The sequence below is a fragment of the Alligator sinensis genome, unplaced genomic scaffold (assembly GCF_000455745.1).
Source record: "Alligator sinensis unplaced genomic scaffold, ASM45574v1 scaffold1083_1, whole genome shotgun sequence".
Lineage (NCBI taxonomy): Eukaryota > Metazoa > Chordata > Crocodylia > Alligatoridae > Alligator > Alligator sinensis.
Genome location: NW_005842644.1, coordinates 368,147 through 376,231, shown reverse-complemented (window position 1 = coordinate 376,231; position 8,085 = coordinate 368,147). Strand labels below are relative to the sequence as shown.

Genomic DNA, 8,085 nt, shown 5'->3' with positions numbered 1-8,085 from the left:
GCTTCTGGGGAGAGCCAGAGCTCTCTGCAAAGCCATCCTTCCAGCCCATCCAGACAGCGGAGTGAAAGGAGCCAGGCCACCCCCCAGATGCTCCCATCTAACATAAGCCCATTCCCTGCCAGAACAAAACCATCCGCAGAAACCCTGTCAACATGTAACATCCTGACAAACAGTACAGCCCCTTAATTGTCCCACACGTCTCCATTTGCACCTCAAACTGCTTTTAAACCAGCCTAAGTGATGTGTGTCTATGTCCCTTCCAGGACCACCTTCCTGCCCTGCTTCCTGCCAGGGGGGCTCCATCTCTACCTCCCCGAGTCCTACCTCTGCTTGCAAGGGGGAAGGGAGCCTTGGGGCAGCGGTGCTTGGCTGGAAAGTGGCCAGACCCCCAGAGTATACGGGGAGAAGTTTCTTCCTCTGGGCTTTGCTCCCTCCTGTGGCCACGCTCGTCCTGCCGGGACAGCTCTGCTCTGGCTCTGCGCCTGGCAGAGAGCTGCTCTGCCTCGCTGGCAGGCGGGCTCTAGCTTTCTCTTCAGTTCTGCTTGCTATCGCCTGCCCCATCCCCTTCTTGAGGCTTGACCAGGTGGTGGGAACCTCAGGGTTACATCCCTGTGGAGTAGAAAGAAATCGGCACAGCATCGAACACGGCCTGGCTGCTTTGCCTTTCCTGTGACCCAGCTGGGCCTGTGTTTGGAGTTCCCAGTGCTTCCTGGCAGTCCTGGAGTTGTGAGCCCTGCGCTGTACCGGCCCCATGAGATGAGGCAGGGGGTAGGAGAGACCATGGGAGAAGCATGCCCTGAAGCTGTGGGAGAACTCATCCTTCCCACTTACTCTCCTCCTTTGCCTTGCTTCCCTCCCCCTCCCAAAGCTTATGACTGGGGATCCCCAGGCTGGAGGAGCTGGTCTTCAGCCCACAGCGTGTCTGGACTCTGCACGGAGCAGCTGCACGGGCTCCAGGCTGGGAACCGGCAGGAAGCCACTAGATGGTGCTGTCGGCTCGCTCTTGGGGTGGGGGGGCCCGGGAAGCTAGGTACCGTGTGGACCCATGCAGAGCCTGGAGCCTGATCCAGAGCCTCCAAAAAGTGCAGCTGGGTCACTTGGGAAGTGAGTGTAAACCCCTTGCTCCCCAAAACCCGCCTTGCTCTGGTCTCGAGCCCCTCGGCTTCTCCCTGTTCTTTGGCAATGGGTTTACAGTCTCGTCGTCGGATCGGTGTGTCAGGGCCCATGCCGCAGGATGAGTCCTACTTGGTATTCTGTGGCTGGGCACAGGGAGAAAAGGGTGCTGGGCATGGAGGGGCATGGTCACTGCAGGCAGGTGTTGTTGCCAGGTCAGGCCTGGGCTGCTTGCCGACTTGATCTGTCAGAGAGGGGCCGGCATCCTTAGCTCGGGCTCTGGGGCTTGGTGGTGCATGGGCTTTGCATGTGCCCTTGTTTGTCCACAGCTCATCTTTCTGCAGGGCTGCAGCCTGGGAAGGCCCTGGCTAGTTTGTCTCTGAGTGGTGGTGGAGCTGTGAGCCTCAGGTAGGATGTAGTCACCCAGTGCTCCTGCTGGGACTTAAAGCTGGAGGCACTGGGTGCTGTTGCAGCCCAAGCTGGGGCTGGGGCTGGGCTGTGCCAATGCTCCTGCTGGCACCAACCCCGCAGGGTCCTGGTAGGAGGGTCTTTCCCCTGTGCTCAGGCTCAGCCCCACGCTGCACTGGGGCAGGAAGGGATTTCCCCCCTGCTCAGACTGGTGTGGATTGTGGGGGTTTGGCTTCCTCTGCAGCAGGGGCACGGCCTGGGCCTGGGCTCTCTGCAGCGCCCATGACCCCCCTGGCAGCAGCAGGACGTTGGCAGCTGCGGGGTAGGGGTGGAGGCGATTCCTGGGGCTGTGTCGGGGCCAATTGTGTCGTGCAGCTCAGATCTCAAATGGGGTTTGTCTGGACTGTTTTGGATGGGGCTGATCCTGGACTGGATGCGACCCTGCAGCTCCCTGTCTGCCCTGCGGCTCTATGACATCTTGCCCCTGCTGAAGCCTATTGGTGTCACCGGCATCTCGGTGTCACCAGTTTGCTCTGAAAGGAACCAGAGGGGCTCCAGCAGGGAAGTCCTCTCCCCCTGCCCTAATGGGGGCCGGCTCCCTTCGAGGGCGCTGCTGGTGGGGAAGCAGCCTCCCAGGTGAGGCTCTGCCTTTCTCCGTGCACAGGGTGTCCAGACCCTGTTGCAAAGAGGACCCAAGCAGACACCACTTGGGAGGGAATCCCTGGTCCACATGCCCCAGCCCGGGAAAGCACAGATCCCGACAGCAGGGTCTAGATGATGATCCAGGGCTGGCGGTGGGGATTCTTTGCTCTGGGGCCTAAGGCTTTGTGACTGATGGCAAATGCCTGGTGGGGAGGGGAACTTGCAAGCTGGCTGCCTTCTGCATCCTGCTATGGACCAGGAAGGCTGGACTCAGAGTCCAGGGCCTGCAGGGACTGGCCTGCCCGCAGCCATGCTGTCCAAATGCCTCTCCCTGCAGGCAGCCTCCTGAGTGAGCCCAGCGTGCGCCTGACTGCAATCTCTTCCCAACAGCCTCCTTTTGTGCCTGGCTAATGGCCCTTGCAAGCCAGGTCCTGTGCCCTTGCTCAGCTTTTGGCCCTTCCCGTCTCTGCCAATAGGTTTCTGCACCAGCTTCTTCCACGCTTGGGCTGGCAATCATCCTGTCCCTTTCCCCTGCCTGCCTGTATCTGGGGAGTCTTGGGCTTGTGGGGAAACTTTGAGGGGCTGTCTCGCCTGGCCCCTGCACGCACATGGGCTGCTGCTAACTCAGCCCTGCCCAGTACTTCTCCAGCCTCCTTTTACAAACCCCCAGGGAAGGAGAGTCTGCTCTGCCCCTGGGCAGCTGGGCTCTCGGCCTCGCTCCTGTGATGGGAAGGAAGCTGGTCCGGCAATCTTGTCTGGACCCATCATGCTGCAGCACAAAGCCATCGTGTCCTGCCCTTGGCAGTGAGGGCAAGCAGTTATCTGCCCTCCTTCACTTTAAGGGGGACCTGATTGCAGTCACGCTGTCTTCTGCAGTGATGCTTGCCTTTTCCCTCTCAGCCTTTCCTTGTATGGCTTCCTTTGTAGCCCTTGATCATTTGTCCCCTGCCTCTGGACTCTTGGCTATGGTCTAGTCAGACTTGTACAGCCTGGGTGGGGGGGTGTGGAGAGGGTTGCCTTCCTCTGCAGCAGGGGCACGGCCTTGGCCTGGGCTCTCTGCAGCGTCCATGACCCCTTGGTGGCAGCAGCAGGATGTTGACTGCGGCAGCCCCCCTGCTTTCCCCGGGCCCGGGGCGACGCCTGGGGCTGTGTTGGGGACAACCGTGTTGTGTGGCTCCAAGGTCGGACATGGGGTTTGTCTGGGCCGGACAGGGTTGATCCTGCCTCGGGCAGGGGCTAGATTAGATGTGACCTCTGCAGCTCCCGAGCACGTCCATGGCTCTAGGACTCGATGAGCTTCTGTGTCCTTTTTAAAACGCGGAGCCTAGACCTGCACACGGCGCCGTAGCGGAGGCCTCGGCCGTGCTCGGTAGAACGGCACGTTCTCCTCCCGTGTCTCGCACCTCGTTCTCCCGTTGATACAGCCTGGAATTGCGTTTGCTTTCCTTTTTATTTTTTTCCCCCTCTCTCTGTGACTGTCGCTGCTGACTCACGGTGAATTTAATCCACCCAAACCCCCAGAATCCTGCTCAACACTGCGGCTGCCCAGCGAGGGGCTCTTCGAGGACTGTACCTACAGCAGCCACCTATGACTGCGGCCCTGATCCTGTACCTGAAGGCTTCTCTACCTGATGTGGCAGGTGCCTGGGCTCTTTGGCTCTCTTGAAAGAAGCGCTCTCCTTTGAACCTTGCTAGTTTGGGGGATGTGGTGAGAGCTAATCCATATCGTCGCACTGACTGGCCGGGCTGCAGTATGGCATAGAAGGACCTGGGGTTATGGGGGACCAGAAGCTGAATAGGAGCCAGCGGCGTGCTCTTGTTGCAGAAAGAAAAGCCGACGGCAGACTGGGCTGTCTTAACAGGAGTGTCAGTTGCAAATGAAGGGCAGCGATTCTCCGGCTCTGGGGAGGCCTCACCTGCAGCACTGTGTTCGTTCTGGGAAAGGATGTGGACAGATTGGAAGGAGTCCAGTGGAGAGTGACAGAAATGATTAGAGGCCTGGGAGGGACGACTGATGAGGACAGGCGGAAAGAACTAGGGTTATTTAGTGGAGAAGAGGAACCCGAGGGGGGATTTGATAATAGTTTTCGGATCCCTGAAGGGCGGTTTCTAGAGAGGCTGGAGACGGGCTTTTGTCTGTGGCCGCGGGGGACGGGACTAGGAGCAACGGCCTCCGGCTGCAGCAGGAGAGACTTTACATTGCAGACAAGGCGCGTGTGGACTCTGATGGGGGTCGGGCATTGGAAGAGGTGTGGGATCTCCATCCTGGAAGTTTCCTAGAGCATGTTGGACACGTTTGGCTGGGCTGATCCTTCCTGGAGCAGGGGGCTGGACTAGGTCTTGTGAGGTCCCTTCCAGCCCGAGGTTCCCGTGATGCGATGTAGCTAGGAAGCTCCTGAAATGAACTGCAGCACTTGTCTCTTCTTGGAGCTGCTGGATGAAGCCCCTGGGCTGGGAACGGGGGGTCTGGTGGCAGGCAGAGCTGCATCCACCATGCCGCATCCCTGGGACCAGCGCCTCTGCTCTCCCAGCACCCAACGGCCTTGTCCCCATCTATCCCTGCCAAGTCCTGTTGCCAGCTTGGGAGATGAGGGCTAGGCCCTTGTATAGGTCTGGGTTTGATGGGCAGCCAGTGTGTGGTGCAGACATCTGGCATTGCAGTCTCTTGTAACGTGGGTGGAGGTCGTTACAGCCTGGCCCCCAAGGGCTTGTTGGGTTGGGAGCTGTCTAGCCTGCAGCTGGCTGTGTGCTGGGGGATCGGTGCAAGGAAAATGTGGAACTTCTTGGGGGTGGGGGGATAAAGCCCCTGCCCACTCCCCTCCACACCTGTCTTCATCTCTCCAGGATCCCACGACTGCTCCCCAGGAGCTGCAAAGGGTTTTGAGGCAGGTCAGTGCAGGGAGATGCCAGCCTGGTCCTGAGCAAAGGCAGAAGGAAGGTGCATCTGCCCCAATCCTCCCCAGCCAGCGCAGGCAGGTCCCATTTGAGGAGGTTGCTACCTCTGGAGTAGTTGCAAAAGTCGGGGATGGAAGTGTCCCGGTGTGATGCTGGACTCCAGCCCTCCTGGGTTGATTTGAGGAGGGACAGAGCTGGTGGAGGGCTGGGAAAGCCCAGCCCTGTCCCTAGAGTTTCTCTGTCATGCATGTGCCGGTTGGGTTCATAGATGTTAGGGGCTGGAAAGGACTTCAGAGATCATCAGGTCCAGCTCCCTTGCTCAAGGCAGGAGACTGCTGAGGTCAGATGACCCCAGTGAGGTGGGGGGGAGGTGCGTGCAGTCGTCTGGATGCATGTGCAATGGGTGTGTGTGCATTGCAGTGGTCTAGCCCAAAGAGGAGGGTACAGCGGCGAGCATCAGATTAGCGTGGCTGCACTGCTGCTCCACATCCAACTTGGGACCTCCTGGCTGCTACAGGCCCAGGACTCGGCCTCCCCCTTGGGCCTCTGAGGAGGCTGCTTCTTGTGCCCGGGCACACAGGAGAGGTCCCCCAGGGCAGGGGCTGGCACCAGTCCCTGCTTGGCTGGCAGTCCCGGGGAGCAGAGAGGAGCGCGTCGGAGCTCTCCCTGTCTCTTCAGGTTAAGGCAGGAGGCGCGTTGCCTTCACAACGATTAGCCAGGCGCTCGTCTGGGCTAATGCTGCCTGTCGCGGTGCGCCGGCCTGCTACCGTTCCCTCGGCAGTTCTGCTGATCGCAGCCGTTTTGTGCCATATGGTCCCTGGAGCATGTGCTTGGTCTCCCTCTCCCCCTTTCTCATCCCTTGCCAGTCTGGCAGGTTCCAGGAGCTTTGCCCAGGCCACGGTGTGGATGCAGGGTCTCGGGGGCTGCTCTGAGCCTGGGACCCCTGATTCGTGCAGCAGGGGGATGGTAAATTGCTTCCCCGTGCACCCCCGTCAGCCCAACGGGGGTCTGCTCTGACCTCGTGTCTTGTATTGCGAGCTGTCACACCCCAGTCTGTCCCCTCCCCACCTCCAATGAATCCCAGCTGCTCGGGAGAAAGCCCTTCCAGGGGCTGTGCCCAGCTCTGCTGCAGACTGACCAGCAATGAGTCCATGGAGTCTCTGAGCCTCGAGTCTTTGCGCCGTCAGCGTGCCCTTGTTGCCAAAAGGCTAACGGCATCCTGGGCTGCACTGGAGCAGATGGAGGGCAGTGATTCTTCCCCTCTATTCAGCACTGGGGAGGCCACATCTGGAGTCCTGTGTCCAGTTGTGGGCCCCCCACTGCAGAAAGGATGTGGGCACAACAGAGGGAAATGAAAATGGTCAGAGGGCTGAGGCATGTGACTTCCCTTGATCTGCTGGCCAATGCTCCTGCCATTGCAGCCCAGGATGCCGTGAGTTTTCTTGGCAACAAGGGCACACTGCTGGCTCCTGTTCAGCTTCTTGTCCACAGTCACCCCCAGGTCCTTTTCTGAGACAGAGCTGCTGCTTAGCCAGTCGGTCCCCATCTGCACCGGTGCATGGGATTGCCCTTTGGCTCTTGCTTGGTTAGACGACAGGTACTTTGCCGTGTGGCTCTGCTTTCCTTGGTGGCTGCCTGGCGTTACTGGAGAGCAGGTGCTGAGTCCCTGCGGCACCTTCCCTGTGCTGGAGGGTCTGTGGGGCTGGTAGGCACTCTGGGCTGTGCTTTACCCACTCCTGCCTTTACCTCGTGGGCCCGGTGTCACCTGTGCATGGGGCTGCCGACGAACGCCAAGCTCCTGGCCTCTGCCCCCGGTGCAGAAACGTCTGAGTCAGCATTCGGGAAACCAGCCCGGGGAAGCCCCCGAGCCACCTTGTTCTTCGTGTCAATTTTGGGTCCCTTCCTCTTGCTGAGAATTGCAAGTGACAGAGGAAATCAGGACAAATGTCTTAGTGCTTTAAAGCGCAGAGTTGCAGCGAGCGCCTGTAGAAGGTGCTTTATAAACACTAATCAATCCTCATCACTCCCCGAGAGGCAGGGAGACCAGCCGAGCCAGTCCCGGCAGCCGCCAGTCTGCTCCTGCCGCCCGGCAGGGACTCGGGGCGTGGAACGTTTGCGGTCGAGCGTGTCCCGGCGGCTAATGAGAGCTGACACGGCCAACGCCGCGGAGTCGATCGCTTTATTGCTGGCGCCGTCCCGGGGCCGGGCAGCCGGCCGTGCCGTTCGTTCTGCTCCCGGCACTGACGTCCCGGTTTCCAGCGGGGGAGGAAGTTGCATGGCAGCGTCGAAGCAGCTCCTCTGACCGTGTCTGATGGGCTTTGGCGAGCGGCGGGTCCGGCTGCTGTCACGTTTCGCTGACGGGGTGCGAGCGAGAGCCGGTTGCTCCCTTCATTGGAGGAGGGCTTGGCTGCAGAGAGCAGGCTTGAAGGGGGTGGCAGGGAGCTAAGTCTTCATGCTGCAGAAGGTCTTGTGTTCTGGGGTGAGGTTTTGCCCATTAGCAGTGCTGGACAAATGCATCTCTCCCTGCCTGCTCTCTAAAGTGCATCTCCAGTCTGGAAATGCAAAGCAGAGGTAGCTCGGGCAGAGCTTTTAGGACCCAACTGGGTGTCAGCGGATGGGTATCAGCAAGCACCACCCGGGCCTGTTGCCTTCAGCTACCCCACGGGGGTGAGCTGGCTTCTGTGTGGCCTCCCCAGCGTGCCCAAGGGGCTTCCCCACGCAGCGGCTGGTGCCTCCGTTCCAGACACTTCAGAGGGGCCTAGACTTTGTCAGTCAAAGGTGAAGTCTCCGTGTACTGGAAATCCAGAAGCCGAGAAGGGGGTTCAGCTTGGGGCTTCTTACAAGGCCAGAAACCCACAGCTTGGTCTGCACTGCCTCCCCACTTCTGCCTTTGCTGGTTGGCCCCTGTATCCATAACCCCCTGTCCAGTTTCCCTGGGGTCTGGGCAAGGAGAGAGCCTGGCAGGAAGCAGCTTGTCACCGCACATCTGGGAAAGCTGATCTTAATCTGTCCCAGCATTGATCTATC

At 59.8% G+C, this 8,085-nt stretch overlaps 1 protein-coding gene across 1 annotated transcript in view; it reads left to right on the top strand.

Moving 5' to 3' along the window:
* The window catches only part of SND1 (staphylococcal nuclease and tudor domain containing 1), a gene marked incomplete at its 3' end in the record, with an annotated part of 220,382 nt that overhangs the window by 34,591 nt on the left and 177,706 nt on the right, over positions 1 to 8,085 (top strand). The window lies entirely within an intron of this gene.